Source organism: Pseudorasbora parva, chromosome 7 (genome assembly GCF_024679245.1).
Source record: "Pseudorasbora parva isolate DD20220531a chromosome 7, ASM2467924v1, whole genome shotgun sequence".
Classification (NCBI taxonomy): Eukaryota; Metazoa; Chordata; class Actinopteri; order Cypriniformes; family Gobionidae; genus Pseudorasbora; species Pseudorasbora parva.
This window is the reverse complement of record NC_090178.1, coordinates 22,804,806-22,832,134: the sequence shown is the minus strand read 5'-3', so window position 1 is coordinate 22,832,134 and position 27,329 is coordinate 22,804,806. Positions and strand designations below refer to the sequence as shown.

At 38.7% G+C, this 27,329-nt stretch overlaps 1 protein-coding gene across 2 annotated transcripts in view; it reads right to left on the bottom strand.

The window, feature by feature from the left end:
• Positions 1-26,340, bottom strand: part of erfl1 (Ets2 repressor factor like 1) — a 42,842-nt gene extending 16,502 nt beyond the window's left edge. The window contains exons 1-2 of one of the 2 annotated variants that reach the window (XM_067449647.1): positions 25,990-26,340; positions 15,211-15,364 (exon numbers count right to left, since the gene is read on the bottom strand). The gene's annotated coding sequence lies outside the window, so the exon portion shown is untranslated. Of the gene's footprint in view, positions 1-15,210; positions 15,365-19,042; positions 19,406-25,989 lie in introns of those variants that run through there. The other variant, XM_067449645.1, reaches the window with a different exon arrangement.
• Between the last annotated feature and the right edge of the window lie 989 nt (positions 26,341-27,329).

Here is a 27,329-nt window from a genome sequence, read left to right as displayed (position 1 = left end):
CTCTTTCCAGCCCCTCTGTCTCTGTTTCAAACTCTTTGATTCGATGGAGCGGTTTGATCTGTGCTAGAGCGAGTTTTGTAAACACATTTTTGCGATCATATAGCCATGGGCAAGGCGCGTATAAATGAGGGAGAGAGAGAGAGAGAGAGAGAGAGAGAGAGAGAGAGAGAGAGAGAGAGAGAGAGAGAGAGAGAGAGAGAGAGAGAGAGAGAGAGAGAGAGAGAGAGAGAGAGACGTTTAATGAGAGGCTCAAGTGGAAAGGCACACGGACGGATTCAAACTTGAACACGAGAAATGTAGAGAAATCAGCCTTCCCCACCGGATAGGTTGATGAAATATAATGTAATAGTGGATGGCTGGCTCTGCTTTTAAACAAACAACTCGGGTGAAAAGTGCTACATAGTATCTAAATCGACATTTCCCCACGGAGAAAGAGAGAGAGAGAGAACAATTTTACAAAAGGGACATAGCAATCACAAGCAAGGACAGACACAAACACATTACGGTGGGAGCAAATAAAGAGAAAACCTTGGCGAAAAACGGATTCGGTGCGAGCTAAACTAATAAATGTGCGCGGTCCTATTCTTTTCTCTGTTTCTTTTCTCCACATCGGCGTCGTGAGCTGGTAATTCGTTTAACTTCGATTGCCAGCGCAATAATAGCGCTAACCCGTCGCCTCCGTCTCCTGGATTGCAGAGACTTCAGATCACATCTCATTGGAAGGGGAAGAAGACCCCATCACTGATGATGACTATAATATATACAAAACGAAATAATACACTTAAATTGTACAATCACTTAAATCAATTATATAGCCTACATAGGCTAATTATTAAATAGTCTACTCATATTTAGGCTAAGGAAACGGGACTAAAATTACGAGGACATAAGTTCAAACAAGTTATAGAAAGTTCTTTAAATGTAATGGATTATTAAAAGATAATTTCCACTGTCCCTTTTGTCTATCTGTGTGCAGTAATTGGTACAGATGACATGTATAGCCTCTATGACGCAACTTCTCATTATCCGCACATGCACCGTCAAGCCCCGTCTTTATTTGCATAAAAATCCCATGCCTCGGTCCCTTGCGCAGAAAAGGAAAGCTCTTCTTTTCTGTTCTTGTTTAGTGTGTGCTTTTCCAGCTTTTTAAAAAACGAATAGCTCGAAGCCGTAAGTGTGTCTCGGTTCGGCAGTGGTGGTGTGTGCGTGTATGTGTGAGTGCCCGCGCGCGCTTTCTTTTCTTCCTATTCTATCTACCTCTGTCCAGGGAATTGTTCTCAACATTCACAAACACATCGCAAATACCCGCCGGCTTCACAGTATCGATTTCTAATTAGACGGCAGGATAATCGTTGGAGAGAGAGAGATGAAAAAGGGAAGAGGGTAGCAAGAATAAATAAATAAATAAAAAGGTCTCGTGATTAACTGAATTAATAAGAGAAGTACAAAAACAAGAGAGCAGTGTAAAACAACGGCCTTTCCTTTGCATTCTTACAGTATAGGCTAACTTCGAACTTGTGCATGTGCCTCTATGAAATTAAAGGATTTTATTTAGCATGAGCATCGTCCTGTTTAACACATTTTCTGTTCTAATGCTAAACAATTAGTTTAAACATAAAAAAGAAAGAAAAATAAACTCTGTTCTTTCTCTCGTTTCGACATCACTCAGGATACGTCACTTTGAACTTCTCACTCTGAACTTTACTCTATGCTCTCTCTCCCTCCCTCCATCCCCCTCATCCGTCTCTTCCCTTCTTGACAGTGTGCGTCACATAGGTTAGTCCGGGGCTCAGGTAGCTCGTTTACTTTAATCAAGCTTTCATCATCAGGCCTACACGCCTGTCTTTGACGCGCGCGTATTCACGACGCTTTTCCCACATCTCCTTCCTTTACGTCTTCGTATACGTCTCTCCCTCCCTAGCCTATTCCTCTCCATCTCGCTCCTTTCTCCTCGCTCTCCCCTCAAGCATATGCTAATAACTCGGGTGAATACACACCTACTTAACCCTTCTCTCCTTTGTGCTCTCCTCCCTCTTTGGCGCTCTCCGTCATTATGGTGATAAAGTGTAGGATTAGTCAGAGGGCTAAAACAGTGACTGCCCTGCCCCGAACTCAGCGCGCACTATCAATCTCCCCGTGTGCTACGGAGTCCTACTTCTGTCTCTGCACTTTTGCGGGTTTTATCTATCGCCCTTATCCTACTTTCATTCACACAACTCTTTATTCTAATGTGCAGTAGCCTAGTGTAAGGCTAATAGTGTTTGGAAGTAATTTATAATTCGTTTTTTAGGCTTAAGGTTTTTTTTGTAGCATGTGTCAAGTCGATTATGAAGTCACTTTTTTGAACAGCAAAAAAGGCAGATGCACGCAGTAAACACATTGATTTGTTCTCTCCCTCACTTGTATCAGGGATCCGTTAGGATTTCTTTTTTCCGTTTGTTTGAAGTTCTCGGCACGTCTCATTACCGACAAGCTTGAATCTCTCAATAAAGGAAGCGCATCTTATAGGCAGGTTTTAATCCTTCCAGGTGTTGTTTCTGCATAGCACGCCCACAAACACATTATTATTATTATTATTATTATTATTATTATTATTATTATTATTATTATTATTATTATGCTATTGTTGTTGGTTTATCACGGTTGCGTCAAGCTGATACTGAACATTTCTTTCCTCCTGAACACCTTAAATTAATCAGCACATAAATCATGATGTAACTGCAACGCAATTCTAGCAGTCATGTCTCTGATGAGAAGGTCAATCAGACGCGCGTGGCCGTGCGTGTGTCATTTAGGACGCGGTCTGAACTATAGTTCAGGTTCAGGTTTTCCCATAGCATGTTGAAGTAAATTGTTACCGGAGCTGTCAAATGGGCTGAACAAACCCGATACTGTATCTCAGGGAGTTTATCTCAATAGTGTTACGAAAATAGGCTAGGCTACTAAAGATAAAAATCGCATGTAATCTGTCGAGGTTTTAGTGAACACAAAATAAATGATGCCTGTTGGTAAGTTTCAGGAATGTTCATGTTGAACTGCATATTGATCAATACATTTTACTATACACAACGTGAGCGTGATTAAACGAGATGATCATAAGAGGCTCGACAATTGTGACATCTGTGACTGACTGGAGCAGATCCGAACTTTTCCACAATGAAGAGAATGAAGAGGAAGAAGACACGCGTAACGCAAGAGAATATATTCAAGGGTCACATAATTCTGATAAAAGTATCTTAATTAAGAATAACTATAAATAAGTATAAATAAAGTATATTTGTAAATTAAAAAAAGACATCACTGTCGGTCACATGAAGGTGATATGCATTTATCTTTTTCAAGGCGACTTTATTACAGTTTTATTATTCGTATAATTTTTTATAATATAATTTTGTACAAAGACTCCAATAATCAAAATGTATTAATGTCGTTTATGTTCTGACAGTTCTTTTGTCTCCCCCCCCACCCCCCCCCCCCCCAATTTCTCTTTCTTATAGACTTGTGAAGAAACGAAAAAGCTCTGTGCAAGTAATAGATTTATGAGTTATCCGTGACTGTCTTTCATTTACCGCGGACGTTTTTACGTGTTATACATACAGCTCCAGATGCATTTTTTTTCTTCATTTGTTAATATCACTGGCTTGGGAAACCGAACCCTGATAGAAATAATAAGGAGCATATTTTGAAAACCTTAGATCTCCTTAACAGAACACTTTCCAACATAGAGGAAGTATGTGTGCAATGTTGAGGCTTATTATAAACTCTTATTTATGTTTATTGGGAATTCAGCATGGTTTCCTGAACATTTCGCAAATTAGAGTCCTAAAGAAATAATTCAATGAAAAATGAATAATTAAGTAGGTAAAATTTTGGTGTCTTTTGAGATGATGTCATTTACTCTGGGAAGATATTGAACATCAGTGTGATGGTTAACTGATTGTTTTGCAATCCAGCACATAGATCACTCTTAACTGCAATTGTAGTGCATTTTAGGTTATAATCTGTTGAATGGGTCAAAACTTACTCCAATATGTTCAAAAGGTTGTCTTACACTAAAAAGAATAAAATGCCATATATAGTGTAATGACTCAGCAAACAATATGTGTTAAAAAGATATGTATTAAGTCTCCATTTTGTCACTAATAAATGTTAATGAAAAAGATTCCCCAAAGATGCACGTAATGGGCTGTTCACGTATTGAGCATTTTGCGTTTACAAATTAGAGATCATTCGTTTTCATTTTCATTGAAACTTGTTATGTGAGCAACAATCATCACTGACATCTAGCTGGCTCTAATAGTTTGTAGTCTACTTGTAGGCTTATGATGCTTTTCGGTACCATGGCCAGCGGCAGTTAATGAAACATCATTACAGCCTAAGATGATTGGCAAGGAGGTTGAAGGTACAAATCCACATGACTTGTGTAGACAACCTCTGCAACCTCCCATGACTTGTGTAGAGAACTTCTGCAATGTTACTTTTTGTCAGGTCTTACCAAGGATCAAAATCTTTGCTTGTGTAACCTTGCACTTGGAGTTAGCTGGTATTTTGAAGGCTTGTGTATGACAAATCTGTGGATCCCAAAAGGAGCTGGCAGATGTGACTTTTCCTAAATTTGCTGATGATAAAGCAAAGGAGGCAAAGGAAATAAATCACCACTAACTGCAACTAACCCTCTAACGAGACTCCAGGATGGAGAAGGTGCTCTTAACATGACTTTAGACATCACAGCATCTTATTTGCCATCTAAATCATTGGAAGACTGAAAACTTTTTTTTAATCATCAAATGTTTTATGTGTCCCTATGAACATATTTCACCTGCACTGAGGAAATTTTAGCAGGACTGTACTTAGAGAGTTGTTTGTTTGGGTCAAATATGGACAAACCCAACCGTTGATTTAAATTAAGGAAACCAACCATTAGGTTTGTCCGTAGTTTGTGCAAAAGTTTAAAAAGTGTAAAATAGCGCACCTAATATGTTTTACATTTAGTTTTTCCTGATATCACAAAAAGTGAATTCTGAATTCTTTAAAGGTTTCACAGTGTGAAGATCATAAGTCCTTAAGACCATGAGTAGATGTAAAAGTTATAACAATTGGTCAGTAGTTTTCATTCGTTTTAAAGAACATTGCTGCAAATTCCAAGACTCATTACATAGTGATTGTCAGGGTTGGAGTGTGTCCATTTTACATTTAAAAAGCCTTGGTGAGCAGCTGCAGCTCTAATGAAATGAGATAATATTGGAAAAATTGTAATGTTGATTTCATTTGGCTTAATCAATTGATAAGTTGCTATAACTTTTACTCTGGTATAAGGGCTTTTTAGATCTTCACACAGCAGGCTTGAAACTTAAATGTCAAAATTTTAAATGAACTTTTTGTATTCCATGGAACCAAGAGTTGTAAGTTTTGAAGTGGCGTTATAAGGAAAGTAAAACAATTTTTTTAAACATTTTGGAGGCACTATTTTTATATTAATTAAAAAACTTTTTCTACTTTTGCAGAAAATATGGACAAACTCAACCATTGGTTTAAATGAAGCTAGAATGGTTAATTTAAACCAAAAGTTAGGTTCGTCTATATTTGACCCAAACATGGATTGAAACAACCCAGCATTTTATAAATCTGAGGATCAATAAAGCAAACTAAACATAAACCAAAACATGGGGAGTGTGAACAGACATGGAGAGTGTGATTTTAAGTTCTGTTATCTTGAGCCTGTTTAATGTGAATTATATGTTTACATTTGATTATAGCAAATTATTGCAATAACCACAAAGCAGGAATCTATCCTAAATCCTTTCAGAAAGAGAGTCTTATTCGCCTAGTTTTAACATGTTTAAAGAATTGTTTTGGGATTACAGGAGCACTGAGCACTAAAAAAATAACATTTTGTCAACATGTTTTAACTCTTTTTGGGAGTTATGTTGTTTTGGGTCCCATTGACTTTCATTACTATAGTTCAAAGATTTGGTTTCGATTACCGAAACCATAGTAGTTCCAACGAACATTCGCAAATAGCGTCACACCATTGAGCTCTCGGCCTGTAGTTAGAACGATAGTTTCTTAATATGAACATGCTCTTGGGCACAATAAGCAAGCTAACAATCAGTACATTCTATATCTTTCATCCCATTTGCCGCTATATGATAAACTGAAATAAGCTGATAACATTTACATTTATTCACATTTATGCATTTGGCAGACACTTTTATCCAAAGCAACTTACATTACGTTTTTTTTAAAGTACACATTTTACATTTTTCTCAATTCTCAATTCTTGCTTTCCCTGGGAATTGAACCCATGACCTTGGCATTGTAAGGGCCACACTCTACTGGTTGAGCTACAGGAAAGCATCACTGTTTTCTCCAGAACGACTGTAAAGCCAAATCAAATTTGTTGCAATATTGTCCTGTTTAACACTGTGAAGCTGCTTTAAAACAATCGTCATTGTAAAAGCGCTAAATAAATAAAGTTGATTGATTGATTGATTGATACATTTCAATCTATATATTTTCTATTTATGTTTTGAAGAGTGAGCATGTGCACATAAAGTAACCACTGAGCAAGACGTACAGGGAACCCATGATCAATCAAACATCAAATAAAACAAAAAGACTAGAACAAAAAAGTAAAGTGGGCCTCATATGCCATGCTTGAGTATAATAATCTGACATTAATTGCGATCTTGAATGGATTAATGATGTTACTCAACCACCTGCATGTGAAGTCATTAACTAAAGTGTTGAACCGACATGGTTCAGACGACAGAGGTGCAACCATGCATTATGGGCTGGGGAAACTACTAGACTAACTAGTTAATATCTCCAATGATGCATCGTATTAGGTAGTTAAGCAGCAAGTTATGTTGTAGTATGGCAAATGCGCCCCTTATTTGGAAGGGCATGAGGGTGACAGTAAATGCTGACAGGATTTTCATGTGTGGGTGAACCATCCCTTTAAGTTAAAATTCTGTCATAAAATAAAAAAAACACATTTTTAAACAATAGGCCCACTCACAACCTCTTTCACAAGTAACTCTTACTACCCTTTGTCTTCAGTCAAACTCGGGACCTTATTTCCACTCTTGTATCCCCCCCTCTCCTCCCCCTCAACCAAACAGCCCACCTCTGCGCGTGTCAAATCGAATCTCCACCACAGCGCCTACTACACCCGCTGTGTCCATGTATAATACGTCATACACACAGGGAGTGTGCGATGACGGATTACTGAATTAGACGAATAATGACACCTGACACTTCTGTTACCGCTCCCTGAGCTGCCACAGCCAGCGCCACAGCGCCGGTAAATAAAGAGCAGAGATGAGGAAATACAGAGAGAGATGAACAAGGAGGGGGAGAGGCAGGGAGATGAATGGAGAGAGCAAATGGAGGTGCGTAGGCCTATATTCAAAGAGAGATGGAAGGGAAACCGAAGACAAAGAGAAAAAGAAACTCAACAAGTCAGCTAGATGGATGTACGAGGGCATTTCTGTTTGCAATCTGCTTTGTTTCACAATAGTTCACAATGGCGTCCCCCTGTTTTCAAAACCAATAAACCCACGGAAGGAGATGCTGTGTATTGGCTAGACTTTAGGTTCTGTTAGCGTCAACACAACTTGAGTTGCATGTGATGTTAGTGTGGCCTGACCTATAGCGAGTGCACCGAGACCTTGGCCTGAACTTGCTTAGGTGTGAAAGAAATTATCTTCAAGGAATATATTTATATTATTGAATGGATAGTTCCCCAAAAATGAAGGGAAAATATCTGTGGAACATAAAAGAAGATATTTTGATAAAAGTTTTGGTCATGGAAGTCAAAGGGGTCCAAAACAACACTGAACCCCATTGACTTTCATTGCACAGAGAAAAAAACAGTAACACATTTATCCAAATATCTTCTTTAGTATTTCACAGAAGAAAGCAACATTATAAATAATAATGACATCATTTTCTTTATTGGGTGAATTGTCCCTCTAATGCTATATCAGAAAAAAATAGATGTTGTAAGATATATAGCCTACATTTAAAAATCCTTGGATTGGTGTACATTTTTATAATCCAAATATCTGTCACTGTCATGCGTCAAAAATCACAACAGAATTTCGCTTCTACAGGTTTAGGGCAATGTGAGACCCACAACATCTATGAGAATGTGTGTGAGAGAGAGAAAGAAACAGAGAGAGTGGGGAGCCAGAAAGAAATATTGACAAAGCCTAGATATACACATAAGTCATTGCGTGTGGCCTGCCTGGTTCTTGTATTTTATAGCTACGCTCTGTGCTGGCGGAACAAGATGACAGCTGAGTTCCTTCAACGGAAAATATGGTGCCTCTCTTGTTTTCTCCGTCTCCCTTCATCGTTCCTGCTTTCTGTCTATCCCTCTTTATATTACTCTGTCACTTCACAAATTTCTTCTCTCCCCCTCCTCCCTGTTTTTTGCTTTCTCTTTATGGTTGTCCCCTGTTCTCTTGCCATACGTTTCTTTTTTCTTCTTATCGTCATCATCCGTATTGATGCTCATTCTTCTTTCTATTTATCTCAATGTGTCTGTTTTTGCTCTCTGCCATTTCCTCTGTTTGTTCTACAGGTTCCTCTGTTTTACTTTCGTCTCATTAATCTCTCCTGTCACTGGACATTTATGTAATATGAAATATATTTACTCCCATTCAAAAGTTTGGAGTTGATAAGATTTAATAAGAAGTCTCTAATGCTTACCAAGACTGCATTTATTTGATCAAAATACAGTAAAAAAGGTAATAATGTGAAATATTCTCCAGTATTCAGTGTCACACAATCCTTCAAAAATCATACTAATATTCTGATTTGGTGATTATAGGCTCAAGAAACATGTCTTATTATTATCAATGTTGAAAACAGTTGTGCTGCTTAATATTTTTGTGGAAACGGATCATTTTTTCCCCCAGGATTATTCATTAAATCGAACTATTTTGATCAATTTAATGCATCCTTACTGAATAGAAACATGTATCACTGACCCCAAAAGTTTAAACTAAAAAAGAATCTTAAAATGCATCTTAATATATATATATATATATATATATATATATATATATATATATATATATATATATATATATATATATTGCCTGCAGATTATTTTGCTGCTTTTCTTTTCAACCTTTTTGATGCTAATTTTTCTCTCATCATTGTCTATCTTTTTCTCTCTGCCATTTCTTTTATTTGTTCTGCATCCCTGTTACTTTTCTCTCTTTTCTTATCTTCTTGTCAGTGGAAATTCTGTTTTATCTGCCATCTTGTAGGCTAACTTGTATGTTCAGATCTCTTCATATTTTCTGTAGGCCAGTTCTCACCTGTGTAACACTTGATATGAAATACATAATAAGCAACAAATGATTTAGATATACCAACTTCAAAAGCATATTAAATGCATAAGAATCAACTCGTACCTTTATGCCTTATTTTATTCACCCTCATTTCTTTTGCTTGTTCCTCACCACTTCCCTTTCACACTCTCTACATTCCAGCCACCCCTCCCGCCTTCTTCCGCAGCCCGAGCACAGAGCCCCAAGTGTCGGAATCAATTAAGAGTGAGCGCCGTCGCGCCCGTTCCTTCACGGAGGTAAATATTAAACTGCAAGGAACGGCAGGCAGAGAGAGGGAGAGAAAGGGAGAGCTAGAGGAGGGGAGAGCGAGCCCTCCGTCCCTAATCCGCCGCATCGATCAGCCGGGGATGAGGGTAATATATTATTTTGACAAGATACGATCCTCCGACGCGCACCGCTATCCCCGGCGATCGATTTCTTTTTCTCTCTCCCTTTTTTCTTTTTCTTTTTTCCCTTCAGCAGTAGGGACACTGCATGCGCACCTCTGTTTTGTTGTTAGTCGCTGTGTGTGCAAGTGTGACTGAGCGAAACAGTGTGAAGCCAACAATAGTTGAGGAAACGCCTGGAGAAAACTTCTCATCTGAGCGGCACAATCTCAGCGTCTCGACAAAACGATAGCAGACGTGAAGTCTTAATAATGTCTTTGTGGTGTCGTCTAAGGAACATACATTTCAAAGTGATCACCTGATCGTCAAAACAGTTCATGAAAAGGCAAAGGAAAGCCATTCACTTGTGCTACAGACAGATGAGTATTAAATAACAAAACTTCAAAAATAAAGGAGCTTTTCCACTGGAGATTTCCATATTTTGGAGTCGAGTCGCCTGGGTGATGCTGACCAATTCTAAAGTTAAGTGTCTGGCCCCTCCGGTCCCCTGTGCTCTTTTGCCTTCCCTCCATATCGCTTTGTAAACTGTGTCTAAATGCTAAATTCCCAGATCAATTTTTTTCATTCAACCTCTCCCCCCATCCCTTTGTGCCCGCTGCCCCCTGCCTCCGCCTCCGAAGTGGATTGAAGTTCACTGTCTCTTCGCACACGCAGTCTGCAGCGTTCTCGCGTGTATGCATTTGTGTGTGAACAAGCACACTGAGATTTAGAAATCAGTAAAGGCCGATAAATGCAGAAATATCTAGTAAATCAGCTTGTTTCATAATTTCAGCCACCGCTCAGTAGGCCGCTCTGCCTTCCAGAGCACTCGGGCACCAGTCTCAGTCTTTCGTTCACTCTCTCCCTTTTTTATTGTGCCATTTTCTGCCACTTCGGCTGCTGTGAGGGAGGCAGTAATGCAGTCACTGTCCCTCTGCAGCCCCCTGCTGTGTGTGCAAGTGACTTGGCCTGTAAGGAGAGGGGGGAGACGCGGGGTCAAGGTGAGCTCTAATACACTATTGATCCACCCCAATTGAAAACCTGATGGAAATTTTACCCCCCTCCCCTTTTCTCCTTCCCATCTGTGTATCTCTGTCTTTCCCTTGTCTTCCTTTTTTTCTGTCTCCCTAGTGAACAACTTCTTCTGTGCTTCCTCCCTTTTTGCAAATTAGATCCTACCCAGAGGCTGTCTTTGTGGCATCTTTTTCTCTCATGTTGTCCCCCTTCTTCTTCTTTGTCCCCTTTTATATCTTTACACTTTGGAGAAATCTAACCCAGTTCCTTGTTTTTTTTTCTCATTTGAAAAGAGACCCTTTAAAGAGAACCTCTTGTCGCTTTTCTCTATTTTCAGTTCGTCTTTTTGAAGAATTGCATATGTAGACTTTGAATGCATTTAAACTTGAGTGATGTGTGATTGAGTAAATCTGAGACCATACACACACACACACCCACACACACACACACACACACACACAAATGGACACACCGTGAGCAGAGTGGCAGTATGGTCACCAGTTCAGTGTATTAAATGCCACTGTGGGTTGGCCTCGGGGCTGCACAGCGATCCCTCAGCAGGAAGAGCCAGTCGATAGCACTCCATCCTGGTCAACAATGAACAACGCTCGACAAAATCTATGTCAACACTTTTGTATTTTCACTTCGAGTAAAGTGGAAAATGTGACGGACTTCTTCCGTCACATTTTAAAGATCTATCTCTCTTTTTTTGTCTCTTTCTTTTTAATGTTATACTTGGGTCACAGATGCAAGTTATATTGGTAACTCTGGTACAACATCTGTGTTGTGCATGAAGTAAAACAATGAAATAAAACTATGGTGCAACCAAAAATTCAGTTGGAAACATTCAGAACTGTTTAACTGGCTCCCTTTCATTAATCTATATGTAAAAAGAATTAATTGGTTTGAGTAAAGCCAACTTTAACAAATGAGTTCAATCAAATGAGCTTTTATGAGTATTTAGAACTTTCTTCTTCTTTTGAGTTCACACAACTGACACATTTTAAGCAATCTGAATTGTTGCATTGTTTTGAGTTTGATGAACTTGTTTCTTTTAATTTACACGAAATTAAACTCAAACGAAACTGGGCTGGGATTTATATTTCCTAGCATGATTTGCATTAACACTCAAAAGGATAACTAAAGGCTAAAATTAAGTGTTATATAATGTTTTTGTGTAAGATTAATATTTAGTAGTTTCATGTTTTTCTATGTTAGTTTAGAAGATTTTATTTTATGTTGGGGTTTTTTATGGGGAGGTTACCATCATTATGACGAGTGGATCATGAGCTTAGTTTGAGAACAGATATACAATATGATAAAAGTTCTATATTGCTGTACTTATTCTGCATGTGCTATTCTACCCTAATGCTATCAAAACATTTAGTGAATTAACTTAAAGCTAGCCACAGTTTCCACTACTACAATCTATCTATCTATCTATCTATCTATCTATCTATCTATCTATCTATCTATCTATCTATCTATCTATCTATCTATCTATCTATCTATCTATCTATCTATCTATCTATCTATCTATCTATCTATCTATCTGTCTATCTATCTATCTATCTTTCCATCCATTCAAACTTCCAAGCTTTTTTCAAAGCTTTCAAATGAGGCCTTTTTAAGTCAACATTTAAAGTTTGCGTTAATAAGACTTGATTTTCGGGTACAAAATGAGTTATAAGTTTCTTTGAATATTAGTTCATTTTAATTCTGCTTCCTTACGCTGGAATGGCAATTCTGTATCCTGTTTGCTGCCTCAACTCAAATCCAACAACTGAATTGGAATTGAAAAAGCATTCTCAATTCAATTCTGAATGTTGCACAATCCTGACATATGTAAACGAGGCTCAAAATCACTGAAAACTTTAACTATCGTTTTCCCCAACTATGATTGGTCAATTTTAAGACTTTTTTTTTTAAATCACAGGACTCTGAATCTGAATTTCACTCTCCATCAGCATCTCTCTGCTTTGACCTTTCCCTACTTGTATTGTTGTTAATTACTTTGTAGAACAGACTGTGTGATAAAACTGTCTCTCTGAGTGCATGCAAGAGCTTCCAGGTGTGATTTATGTTCTGTTGTGTATCTGTCAGGTGGTAGCGCTATCTGTACCACAATCTCCCCATGGACGCAGAAACATTACACATGTGGTGAGGCCCTGTGTCGACCTGCAGCCCGTGATACACATCTGGAACATCAATGACAATGATGCACACTGAGAATGAGGAATGAGATGATGCCGGACAGAAAACTGAAGCGTTGGGGACAATAATCAAGGTTGCTCTGTGTCTCAATCCTGACTCCTTACACAGGTTGTATGTGCTTAAGAGCCAAATAAACCCAAAATAATCACATTTTCTCTTTTTCTTTTTATCTCGCTCTCGCTTTCTCAGTCTCTCTCTCTCTCAGAGAGTCTTAGCTTAATTGCTTTTAAACCGGATTAATGACTGACCGGGGACATGTTGCCTTAATCTCCGCTCTTGTAAAGCTGCTGTGTCTCAGCTGTGCCTTCTCCCTTTCCTGTCCTCATCCATCCTCTCAACCTACTTACTCTTCGTCTCCCTCTCCCGCACTTTCCCTCAGTCAACATCAGTCTCCCTGTCCGTCTGTTGCTCCGTCTTTCCCAAGCACGGTTTCCGCTTCTTCTGCACATTATAACTCAATCCTGTTATGCCATTTGTCTCTCGGTCTCTCTTCTGCTCGTTGCTGATGTATTCGTATATTTAACTTTCATCTCTAGCTCTGTCCGAGTTATGAGCTCACTTACTCATAAGTGCACACACACTCAAACCTCTCCGCTGTGTGTGTGTGCATACGCCGTAGTCGTGATGCATGGCCAGTCGAGGAGTCTTGTATTAGCACATGTCGATGGCAGACTGTCATTGCCTCCTAAGTGTTTTGGCAATACGGGATCTGCTGTCATGCCAGTGCAACTAATCTCAATCGAATTACATTGAGCTGGTATTGAGATGGTGAGAGGGGACAAGAGTGCGAGGCTGTGTACTTGACTAAGCACTTCTCGTGGCCAACAAGTGTTAAGGGTTTGTTTGTAACAGTCCTTGATATCAAAAATCATAAAAGGCTACTTTTTCTTTTTCTCTTTGTTAAAGTGAGGTTTATTTTAAATTGTAAGTTTCTCACGCATTTGTCATTTCAACCCCATTTTATACTTTCTTCTGCAGAACACAACAGAAGATATATTAAAGAATGTTTCAATGTTTTTTGTCCTTAAAATAAAAGTCAAAGGGATTCAAAACAACTTTGGACCCCAGTGACTATCATTATATGGATCAAAAACATTTTACATCTCCTTTTGTGTTTCACCGAACAACGAAAGTCATGCAGGGTTAGAACGATACAAGGTGAGTAAATGAAGACAGAATTTTCATTTTAGGGTGAATTATCTCTTTAAATAACCATGCAAGGCTTTCATTGAATGCACTGGTAAAATATAGGCCTATTTAGGTGAACGTTTGGCATTCTTTCTCTCTCTACACTCTTCTGTCTGTTCTAAAAGCCTAATACGTCTAACGCCTGAACTCTTTTATTTAACCTACACCCTCTCGTCTATATTAGTCTCCGTAACTTTCTCTCAAGCCTACTGTCTCTTTCTCTCCCGCGGACATTTCTATCTCCTCCTCTCCACTTGCAGTTGCCGTCAGGATTAAACAGTTATCTCGGAGGCCCTCTATCGCCCCTAAATACTGCGGATGATAAGACTCACTTGGATTTGTCAAATTGGGCACCATCGATTAACTGACCTTTCCTTACTCTCAGGCTCCCAGGCAGTCTCCACACCATCAACAAGCCAGATAGAGAGTTAGATGGATATATATTTATATATATATATATATTGGTGTTATTATTGTGTACAAGTTTGTAGCTTCAATGGGAGTGCATGGGAGGTGGATGAGATAGGAGAAAAGAACACAGTGGGGAGGGAGAATGGACAAGGCTGGAACTGGAAGAAAAGGAGAGAATGCCTTTGCTTTTTGAAGTAGCTATAAAAACTAAAAAAAAAAAAAGATTAAAAAAAGTTTGACCAAATAACACAAAATGTGTGTCTGAATTGATGGATAATATTTGTCTTTACAATATGTTAATAGTTACAAACACAAGATGAAGCATATTAAATATCTAAAAATGCTGCATAACCATTTCAGCATTTAAATTTTGAGATAGGCTACATAGTTGAAACTATTTTTAAAAATGATTTTCACTTCAGGTGACAATATTATTCGGTGCTTAAACGGAATAACAGATGCTTCGAAGTAAGCTTGCTTACCAAAGCCTTATGTTTGGCAACCTGTTGAGAACAAATTCGCGATGCGAGTCAATATGAATGAAGAATTGGCTGTACAGCGCGTCCCTCGAGCAATATTTACAAAGCAAATAGGTGCGGGATGCAAAATGATGAAGACCCGCGTGTGTTTGTTTTCAGATATGATCTTACCGGAACTCCCAAGTGGCCTCGCCTCAGACGGAACCTAAGGGCCGGAGCCGGCACCGTGGCTGCTGGCTGTAGGATGGACCGAGAATCTCTGGGCTTTATCTGATCCAATTCGAAGAGCAAAGATTGTGCCGTTCCGTGCAGTATTATTGATGCGCTGGAACGGAAAAATAAATTATTGATAAAAAAAGAGTTTTTACTCTTCTTTTATTGATAAATGATCAATATTCTTCTTTAACAAACATAGGTCCCTGTGGGTAGCTAAAATTGTAAAAGTAAGAGCAGTAGGCTGTTAAGCTGCGTTACCTCATACCCTAACATTAGGCTAATCACTTCATCTGGTCTGTGACAGCAAAGAGTTAGAAAGCTTTCCCGTCGAGAACTGTCTACGACGGAGTAAGATTTCTGTGTAATTTTGTTATGCATGTTTTATTTTATTTGTATAGCCTACATTTCATTACACCTTAAATCACAGATTATCGAACATGCCGGATAAAAAAAAAAAAAAAAGCTGTGGGGTAATATGCAGTGTAACATTTTGAACACAAGTAGCTAAAAAGTGATTACATGTTATATTTAGGCCAACTATTTACATGAATTAGCCTACTCACACTCACAAGTTTCCGAATTAATTGTATTTTAATTATCCCATAGGCTAGGCTACAGCTTAGTCTAATTCTAAACAGCGACAGGGTCTGAAGTCAGTTGCAGTAACCGCATTCAGCTAAAAGAGGTCTATAAAAGCAAAAATTACACATTAATTAATGTAATTTAAATAAGTAATTTAAAGTTAGACAAGAATAAAAGAAAAAAAATTATTCGCTTTACATAGCTAAAAAACAATGATAAAACTCATTGAGTCAGCGAATCAGCGCGTTAACAGCAGCGCTCATGTCCTTTTTAAAAATGCAATTATAACATGTTGAATCAAAAGATATAACGTAAAAAATGGAAGCCTATAAAATTAGTTGAATTTGAATTCCAAACAAAAGAATCTTTTTTTAAAAAAAAACAAGTTTCAATCGTGACTTTTCTACAAAGAGTGAAGCTTACAAATAAAAAATGACGGACAAATATTTTACAGCGTAATAAAATATAAATTTTTATAGCCTATAAATGTTTACAAAATGCAAAATACTATAAAATAGCTTAATTGTATGCAGCTAATTATTTTATATGATTATCATTATTATGCCTGCTATTAACACAGTCATGTCAGCCACGTTATTAAATGTATCCTATTATCATTATGGCTTCTTTCATGTAATGGAGCATATGACTCCAAACAAAGTTGGCCAGGTGAGCAGTTTCGGTACCGCGGACTAAGCAAAGGGGTGGAGGGAGGGGGAGTAACTGAGTGATGTGGAGAGCAGAGATATCCCCAAATGCCATTTAATGTCGGAAATATTTCCTACAAATATTGACAGAGAGATAGACGCAGCAGGGAGACGCAGAGGAACGGCTCAGGCGGACAAGTGATTGAATTAATGGATGTTCTGGATATTGTCCAAATTCGTGGACTGACATCTTGCGGTTAATTACTTTGATTGAAATCAAATAATGTGAAAACACGTAAAGAATGCAGTGAACTCGGAAGACGCAATAGGCCCTACATGTTCAAGAACTGAGGGAGGAGTACGGCCTCAAAAATCATAATTAGGGATATTTACAAATGACAAACAAAATCACTCCTGTGGAAAATTCCCCGTGATACTCAGTCGGGTCTTTATAATCGTCACTTTATTTTTGCGGACTAATAATAGGCCCTAATTAGTAGCCTAATAGTAGCATATTATTATTATTATTATTATTATTATTATTATTATTATTATTATTATTATTATTATTATTACTAGCCTATTATTATTATTATTATTATTATTATTATTATTATTATTATTATTATTACAATACGAAGTCCCGTATATAAGGTAGTATAAGCTATTGCTTATTAGGCCTACGTGTAGGTATAATTATTTCAAGTTCACAAAAAATGCACACAAAAATGACACAGCCTATCAAAATTAAAAGATTACTCTGCCATAATAGCCATGCACTTTCAAAGTTATTAGGCTATTTTAAGTTAACTTTAAATTTAACAAATTTCTAAAATCATTAGAGAAAATGCTAAATATTGTTATCAACGAAAGCTTAGTTTTAACAATTTGCATTTAATAAAATAACATAGGCATATAAAAAACGATGTTTACAATTATGCTAGTTCTAACAAAACTTACATTTTCAAAACCAACGATTAAAAAAATTATAGCCCAATTCTTGGAACCATCAATCAACATTTTTACAGGTTAATATTTTACCAGTCATATTCATTTCTGTGCTTTTCTTAAACACTCTCAAGGTTAAGTACAGTGCTGGAACAGCTTCAAATGATCACCAACGAACTTTAGAGATGAGCCGAGTCAGAGCTATAAAGTAAGTGCAAAAGAGACAAAACCCGAGTTTTTAGAGCACGCCTGTTTTAGTGAATAATTTACCAAATCCAAACAAAATATTACGGTTGATTTTAAAACAAATATCTTAGGATAGATCAGTACCTACATCTGAAATTGTTAACGCTAAATATCTGTTTATTGATTTAAAAACACAACGTATCAAAAAAACATCATGTAAGTAATAATGGATGAGATACATATAGGCAATACTCTGTGATAACGTATGCATCAAAGATCAGCCGTGGTATAGCCTACATTTTGATGCAACTAACCGAATTATGGATCAACTATGTCTATTCGAACTCAAGATAACGGATAGCCTACATATTAAACAGAATTCTTTAAAGTTTTTCTACAGAAGCAGTTCCATCGTGACATGAAATTTTGCGCAAATGCAAAAAAAAAGAAAAAAAAAAAAGAAAAAAAAAAGTTTTCCAAGTCCCAGACTACAACGTTAGGCCTAAACATACATTTCGCAGGACACTCAACATTAAACGCAAAATATTAGGCTGTTAATCAAATATAACACTCATTCTGAATCACTCTTCAATTAATATAGGCTATAGGCCTATATATAGGCTATATTTTAATATATAATTAGGCTAATATAGGCCTACTTTTCCAAACCTTTGAAATGTCCCAAAACATAAGAAATTAAAACCGGCAACTAAGAAACGGAAAAAGTATCTTAATAAATATGAGTAGAACGTGAATGTTGTCCTCTCGCTCACATTTGACCAGTGGCCAACATGACAAGGATGAATGAATGAATGGATGAATGAGTGCACGTTATGCACTTGTGAGAGTAAATTGAGCTTGGTCATTTGGCAGATCGAAGGGATACACACACACCCGGCGCTTAGTCCACATTAAACGTCTCTAGTTGCCGTGAGAGTGACTGTTTAATTGACTGATTGATAGTGTGGCGTGTAGGTGAGGGCTCAACGAACAGCGTTAACAAATAGAGACACTTAACAGCTAATCCGACGTGGCACGGACCGCACGGCTCGCGAAGGCTGTTTGCGAGTGTGCACGCGAATGTCAGCGCTTTTCAAAATTACACAAAGCTCAAATGGTTTATCATACTGTAGGACAAGTTTTTTCCTCATAATAACATTTTATAAGATTGTACGAAAACACATATTTGGGCTAAATACACACAAATAGCATAATCAAGAGACGTTTCGTAGCCTAAGTTAAAATATTTATTAAGCCTTACAATAGCCTAGTCATTTTAAAAAAAACTTTTTTTTAATTGCATCCATAAAATGAGTATTTTTGATGCCAAAAAGTTCAACAAAAAAAGTTCCTAAATTAATTCCACCTTGTGAAATCATCCCGTCGTCGTAAATATTTTTTATAACACAGTGCGGATGACATACCTCAGCCTTTCCTGATCGTGTTCTCCAACCGTCCAAGGTAGAAACTATCTAACCCGTGTGCGCTTTCACTCTCCTGGTGTGTGATCCGGGGGCGCGCGGAGCCGGGATCCGTGGAAGCACCTCTACACTAATAACCACGACCGAGGGAACTGAATGAGAGGGAGGGAGGGCGCTGAGGAGGTGTGCATCTCTCGGTAAGTAGTTAATTAGTAAATCCCCATTCGCTGTGCCTCGGGTCGGTTTGTTTTCCCCGGTCGACAAGCCGAGAGGAAAGAGAATTTGAAGTAGGATTCGACCCGTTTCCGCTCCTCTGTCTCGTATATGAAGTGCGTGTGTATGTGTGTGTGTTGTCCTCCCTCCCCACCCTGCCTTCTTCCCTCTCTCTCGCTCTCTTTCTCTCTCTCTCTCATTCTTTTTGCCAGAAAATCCCTTTTACTCTCCTAACATGCTCGCATACACAATTGCTCCTTTCGCGATTCTCCAGATAGTGTCCGTTTTGCTTCAGGACTCAATGTCCAATGCCCAGGCTAACTTTCAGGTTAACACTCTCAGCCACATGCACTAAACTATCACACTCCCCACTCCCATCACCACCATTAAAAGAGAGTTATTTACTTAGTACGTAACATGGAGCCTATTTAAAACAACAACAGCAAAAAAGATTATTTCATCAACTCCTCAATTCATGTCGAGGCGCTACATTTGGTGAACCTGCACTGCTATTTCATCTTAAAACCTTTGCCTGGAGGTGCATGAAATGACAGCTAAAGTTTGCTTAACATTTTAGAGCATTTTCAGGACGTGATCTTAGCCTAATTCAACTATCAAATGGATACAAATCTCAACACTGGAAAACTGAAGTTGATCTCACTGGCATGGATTCAGATTCTGGATTTCGAACAGAAGTAAACATCACTTTAAGTCTTCACGGTCTTTCCCAAGCCATTGACTGCACCTAACAAACTTAAATGACTTAATTGATCGACTACGTAATAATCCATTAGGTAAACCTATGGAACCCACTGGGGCGTGGAAGGAGGCATATGATGAGACTTAAAGCGAATGCGTAAAGAGAATGAGCTAAGAAAGTTTCATTGGGTAGCTAAAGTAAACAAAGGTACTGCCAATTATACACTCAAACAATATTAAACTGACGTGTATACAATGCCATCATGCACCTCTTTATCGCCCCCTTGTGAACAAAATGACTACAGAGGGTCTCGGGTCCATTCTCATGTGAATCCGTCTCAAGCTCAGAAATAAAATATTGCTTATAAAAAATATTTCATAGTAATTACGCGCAGCCTGTGTTAGAGGAAATGTGTGTGTGTTTGTGTGTGTGTGTGTGTGTGTGTGTGTGTGTGTGTGTGTGTTCTTGTTTATATTACATGCCCCATAAGGATAGTAAAGCCTGAGATCACCTACATTGTGGGGACCAGCCAGCGGTCCCCACTTTTCAAAAGGCTTATAAATCATACCTTTTTTTGAGAAAGTAAAAATGCAAAATGTTTCCTGTGATGGGTATGTTTAGGGGCAGTGTAGGGGATTGAATGTACAGTTTGTACGGTATAAAAACCATTATGTCTATGGAGAGTCCCCATAAAGATAGTGAACCAGACGTGTGTGTGTGTGTGTGTGTGTGTGTGTGTGTGTGTGTGTGTGTGTGTGTGTGTGTGTGTGTGTGTGTGTGTGTGTGTGTGTGTTGGGTTTTCATGTTTTATGGGAACTTTTATGTGGATTTTTATACTTTTTTACCAGGATTTTTATACTTTAAACTGCATATTCTACCCCCTAACCTATACCCATTACAGAAAACTTGCCTTTTCAAAGAAGATACAATTTATAAGGTCACAGATTTCTGGTATTGTGGGGAGTAAAGTCTAAATCTCTCTCTCTCTCTCTCTCTCTCTCTCTCTCTCTCTCTCTCTCTCTCTCTCTCTCTCTCTCTCTCTCTCTCTCTCTCTCTCTCTTTCTCTCTCTCTCTCTCTCTCTCTCTCTCTCTCTCTTTCTCTCTCTCTCTCTCTCTCTCTCTCTCTCTCTCTCTCTCTCTCTCTCTCTCTCTCTCTTACACACACACACACACACACACACAAACACACACACACACGTTTGTTTTTTTTACATATGGGGACATTCCATAGGCGGATAGTTTTTATACTGTACAAACCATATATCTATCCCCTTACACTGGCCTGCCCCTAAACCTACCCATCACAGGAAACGTTCTGCATTTTAACTTTCTAAAAAAAAAATCATCCTGTATGAATTAAAAGCATTTTGAAAAGTGGGGACATGGCCAATGTCCTCATACTACACCCTCTCTTTGTAATACCTGTGTCATACCTATGTCATTATACACATTTGTGTCCTCATATGTCACAAAAACATGCCCACAAACACACACACACACACACAGATCTGGTTAACCTTTGTGGGGACTCTCTTAGACGTGATGTTTTTTATACTGTACAAACTGTATATCCTCTCCCCTTACAGTAACCCCACCCCTAAACCTACTCATTAAACCAAATTTTCTGCATTTTCAAAAAACAAAACCTGATTCTGTGTGAGTAATAAGCATGTTTCCTCATGTGGACCTCAATTTAGGTCCCCACAGTGACACGAGTCCCCATGACTCATGCAGAGTGCATTCAGGTTGAGGTCCCCACTGATATAGAAAAACATGAAGTCAAGTCAACTTTATTTATATAGCGCTTTTACAATGATGATTGTTTTAAAGCAGCTTCACAGTGATAAACAGGAAAATATTGCAACAAAATTTGATTCGGCTGTACGGTCGTTTTGGAGAATTGGAGATGTTATCAGCTTATTTCAATTTATCATATAGCGACAATGTGGGCAGATCAGTAGTTTATACAGTTAATTTAGTAATTAATTTGATTTGGATATTTAGTTGAAAACTTAGATTTAAATTTGAGTGTCCTCAACTGAGCAAGTCAAGCCAAAGGCCAACACGAACACACACACACACACACACACACACACACACACACACACACACACACACACACACACACACACACACACACACACACACACACACTAACAATGCCAACTTTGCGGATTTGATTCCCAGGTAACAAACAAACTGGTTACTTGGAATGAACTGCAAGTCGCATCTGCCAAATGTTCAATGAGAGGATGCGCATACGACCCCAGACACATGTAATAGACCTTAATGTTCTGTGTATTACAGTCCTCTCTGATGGCATTATGAATGCAAGGTGCGTGGTTTGCTCTAATGTCAGTGACTGTGGTGACAACTGATGGTACATCTATTAGGTGGGAGGGGGAAGACTGACCTATCCCATTATCAGTGATTGAGGTTATTCGTATAGGTAGAGCAGAGATTTTTAAAGCTCACTTTGCACCATATGGATTTACTGTCGACTTCCTTACTGTATAGTTTATTACTTTACAATGCGGATCCGATTCACAACCACATCGTGTTGGCAAAGGACGTATTGTGCTGCTGCTTTATTGTGCTGCAATTTTGTTCTCTTGGGATTTTCAGAATTTAAATGTCAGCTAAAATAATTTGCTTTTAAATGAACATTTAAATAAAGACATTTCATAGTCATTATTTTCTAACGATAACTATGATGTCACCCCCCCCACACACACACACACACCACCACCTAAAAAAATAAATAAAAGAAACAGTTTATTTGCAGTAGACAGAGAAACGGAGAGGCCTCTGTACATCTTTAGACACAAATGAATAGAGCAAGGAACAACAAATAGAAAGAGAGGCAGAAATAAAAGGAAAGAAAGGAGGAAGAACAAGACAGGCTGTATATAGGAGAACTGAAGAGAGGGATGGGAAAACGAAGAGAAAAGGAGAGGGAAAGAGAGCAAGAAAGAGCTCCAGTCCCCAGTCTTAATCTGAGCAGGTCTGATCAATAGCCCATTTCCCATTGTTGCCAGAGCTCTTCGATCGCTACACCACCGAATTAACACACCCACTTTAATCTGAGGGGGAGACGGGCCCCATGGGTTGGGGGTGGGGTTGTTGTTAGGTGCTGGGGTTCAGACTGGTCTGTTCGAGGGGTTGGAGGACTATGGGGGGCAGGGGTAGCAGCTGTGGAGGCATCCTCAAATGAAATCAAATCTAATTGTTATCACTGTTGGGCCTGGTGTTATTACTACTACTGTTTACAATTATCTCTAACTGCATCGTCTTTTCTGGGCTGCCTCTCTCTCCAGCAACAGAGCATGAGGTAAACTGGACATTTATAAGGGCTATGAAAGTATTAGGCTGGTGGTGATTATAATAATTGTTTCCAATGGATGCTCTAGCACTGGTAAAATAGCAATATCCCAAAAAGTAAGATTAGTGCAACCAGATTGTGTGTATGAAGCATCAGAAGTCAATACATCACATTTGTTTTGCGATGTTCACTACACCCATTTTAGTGTGCATTTTGATCGTATAATGTCATCGACTCGTATACAGTAAAAATAGTTGTTTTGTTAATCAGGCCTTGTTTTTCCACAGGAGTAGCTGAGGAAAGTGCATGCAAATGGAAATGTCCTTTTGCAAACACATTTTACTATGTGAATACGTGAGCACAAAGTGCAACAAAAAACATCTCGCCCTTTTTCATTCACATTTTTTTTCTTCCAAACTGATAAAAGATACTATAATTGAATGTGTACTGATGTCCTTTAAAACACTTGGCAGTGTTTTAAAACAAATGCCAAAACAAATGGGCAGACAGAATATCTAGCGTAGTTAAATTTATTTTATTTTATTTACATATTGGCAACATATTGGTTTATATTTCGCCTTCATTTCGAGTCATTCACCTTCTTGCGAAAAGAGAGACCTTCATTACCTCATTCAAAAACACTTTATTTTCCTTCACAGCTTTTAACCATTTTCTTAAGTAACAGATTTTGTTGAGAAAGACACTCAAGGTTCAATGGCCTGATCTTGGTAATAAGGAATATATCATACAAATTATGCAGAGTCTAGAGGTCATTTGACTCGCTCCACCAAAACTCTGAAATGCATAACCCATATTAAATACTGTACATCAATCCATATTCATCATCGCTCACTAATAAATCATGTTAATAATCATGTTAAAACAGCCCCAAAACTAACTGGGAGTAGTTTTTTCTCAGTTTTGCATTTTGTATCTTCTATTACTTGATGGAAGTTTGGACTGGTAATAAAATCTACAACAAAATCATAGGGGGAAAAATCAATCTTGCTATATGTCAAAACAACACTCTTTCAAACATTGCATTATTCGAAATTTGTTTGATTTTATAGTCCCGAGGCATGGCAACTACATCCCCTATAAACGTACAAATCTTTCTTTCAGACCTCATAACTCAGCACAGCTTATTTGTCCGGTCCAGCAGCCCACCAGAGTCCTCGTCACGCTTCCATGTGCACTATTTCATATCAAAGTAATTTTCTCGTTTGCTAAGTGATTTAATTGAGGGTAATTAGGCATGCTTCTCGAGTGGATAGAGCTGTGTGTGGCTAACTTGGGTTAAATTAGCTTCAGTTCAGCTGTGAAATATGGGGTTAAGTGGGAGTAAAAGAAGGGAGGTGGAGTGGACTGCAATGAAAGTGTTGTGCTATTACTGAACTTTAACATTGAATATAAAGTTTTGTAGCTGTTAAACCTAACACAGTATGATAAGATTTAGTCATTATTAGAAAATAAATGTAATCTGCCATCAGATCAATTAAAGAGCCAAATCAGAGCATCACAGTGTTAAGCCTACTGCACAGATATCACTTACAGCACCCAGCTAAATAAAACCATCCTGATTTGAGTTAAGTCTTAAACCTCTGGAAGCCCATAAATGTCTCAGAGCCATAAAGGGAATGAGGAATGATGTGGTCATTGACTGTAGAGCAGTGTGCTGTCATCACTGCAATGAATGGGGGAGAAGGGCATATTCAAGTAAAGCGTTATGAGTGTTTTATTCTCGCTGGAGCAGTAATGAGTCTGTTATACCCCCCATAAATTCTGGCTTATAAGCTTAGCAGACATGCTTGTGTGTCTGAGCTGAACTCCTAAAGAACTTAAACTACATTTCCCATCATGCCTAACCAGAGCTGCAAACAGAACAACATCTCATTCATTACAAAACACTTAATGACATCCTTACAGGCAATTTTAATATTCTACTTCTTAAGATATGCCTATCTTGCCATTCAGAAAGAAGAAAAAAGGCCATATACTCTGTTGACTTTTCACATTGTTGAAGGCCTGTACCAGACCAAGTGATCCAAGAGTGAGAGAAAAAGTGTTTAAAAACAGCATTCTGGCCGCTATACAAGTAGCCTACATGGTTCAAGTGTATTGCTTACCTGCTAATGCTGATATGCAATATCAACCCAAAGCACAAAGTATCAAGATACATAAATAAAGGATATGAAATGAAGGTGCAAAATCTTCACCACATACTATCTTTTTATAGATTGCAGTAGTTTGCAGTGTTTTAATAAGTATATGATGTAGTTTTACTCTTAAAACGTGAATTAAGACGAATCCAACACAAACTTCAAACTTCAAAACAAAGCATGGGACCGACCAATAAGCGCGCAAGGATTCATCACCACTAAAGCAATCGCTTCGCTTGAGCAGGCGTACCGCGCATCACCTTTCAATTCCCCTTCCGTTCTCACCCTTTCCCATAGCGCCGTTACGCAGCCCGCAGCTATAAAACACCACACGGCGTAAGGTGACACGTTTTTCTAATCATTGTCATGAAAAGTAAAATGCTGTCTGCAACAGGGGCAAATTCACAGACACCCAAGGTGGCAGCATCCAATCAAGCTCCCTCAGTCACTCACTACGGACAAGTTATTTTCCTGTAAATGAACATTCTTTGTTTTGAAACAGGATCTGCACTTAGACATAGTGTCTACTGTCAAAAAAGTAGAGATCTTTACTCACCTGCCACTGCGCATTCACATGGACTTAACACTTGGTTTTCCGGGGTCCCGTGGATAGCAATATCTAGCACCCACAACAGCGACTGGAAACCACAGAAAATCAACTTGTACATTAAGTTGGTAGCCTATTTATCTCCGAATTACCGTTCACAGTGAGGCAAAAATATTGTGACCATGCTGATAAAGCAACAGCACGACGAGTGAGCACGAGACAAATGTAAACAAAACTGAAAAGGAAAAGAAAAAAAAAGTCTTTCCTTTAGGATCACGAATTTGGTATTGAAATAAAATGACGCCCACCCCATAGGTTTCTGTAGTCCCTCTCAAGCCCGCCTGCAAACTGTGCAGGATGTGTTGAAAAGAGTGAGCTCAAACTGAACTGCACATGACGAGTCGCGCGCTAGTGCAGCCTACGAGTCGCAAGTGGAGCGCGCGCCGGTGAACGGAGGAGGAGAGAGGGGGACATGTCAGAGAGGACCAAGAAGATAGGTCAAGGGGGGATGGAGGAGGTAAAGAGTACGGGGTATATCCCCTAAAGCTAAGCTAATCGCGGCTCGGGAGCGTTCGCTAGTCTGCACCTGGTCTCGCACTAAAGGGTCAGAAAATTGACCGGCGAATGAGAGCAAAAACGGAGACCGCCGCAGAAAATATATGTAGACAGTGGGCAGATAGAAGATCGATCGGGTTATAATTTTGTCCAAAGTCGGAGAAAATAAAGTTCATGGAGGAATGAAATTTGAAAACATACGGCGAATCCCGTCGCCCCAAATAAGTTTCGATCTCTCGATATAGAGTGTAGATAATATTTGGTTGGACGTTTGATGGAAAATGACTGATTTTTCATTTTGGACAGGTGGGGGTGAAAGAGAACTGGGCTGAGGGGTGAGCTCAAGTCAAAAACGTGTTGCTTGCTTGGAATATGATGCTGCAGTAGGCAAAGAAAACTAAACTTGCTAAGCTAAATGGAGGTCTTTTTTCCGCTTTTACCCCCTGTGCCTACTTTCTTTTGCACCACAAATCTTTTGCACCCCCCCCCCCCCCACACACACACACACACACACACCACCGCAAACTACATCTCCAACTCTCTACAAGGGGGCGAGGGGGAGAGAGTGAAAAAGAGAAAACAAGAATACCAAATAAATGAGAAATTTTCGTACAGGCACCGCTTCCGTACGTTCCATGCTAGCAATAACAATTAAATATCGACCGCTTTCCTCGGCCGGAGAGAACCTGAGATACTCAGAGACTGCCAAGTACCAAGACCCCGCTCACCCCTCCCTCTATTTCTCCATCTACCGCACACATCTACACTCTCTTCTTTCTCCATCTCTTTCTTGA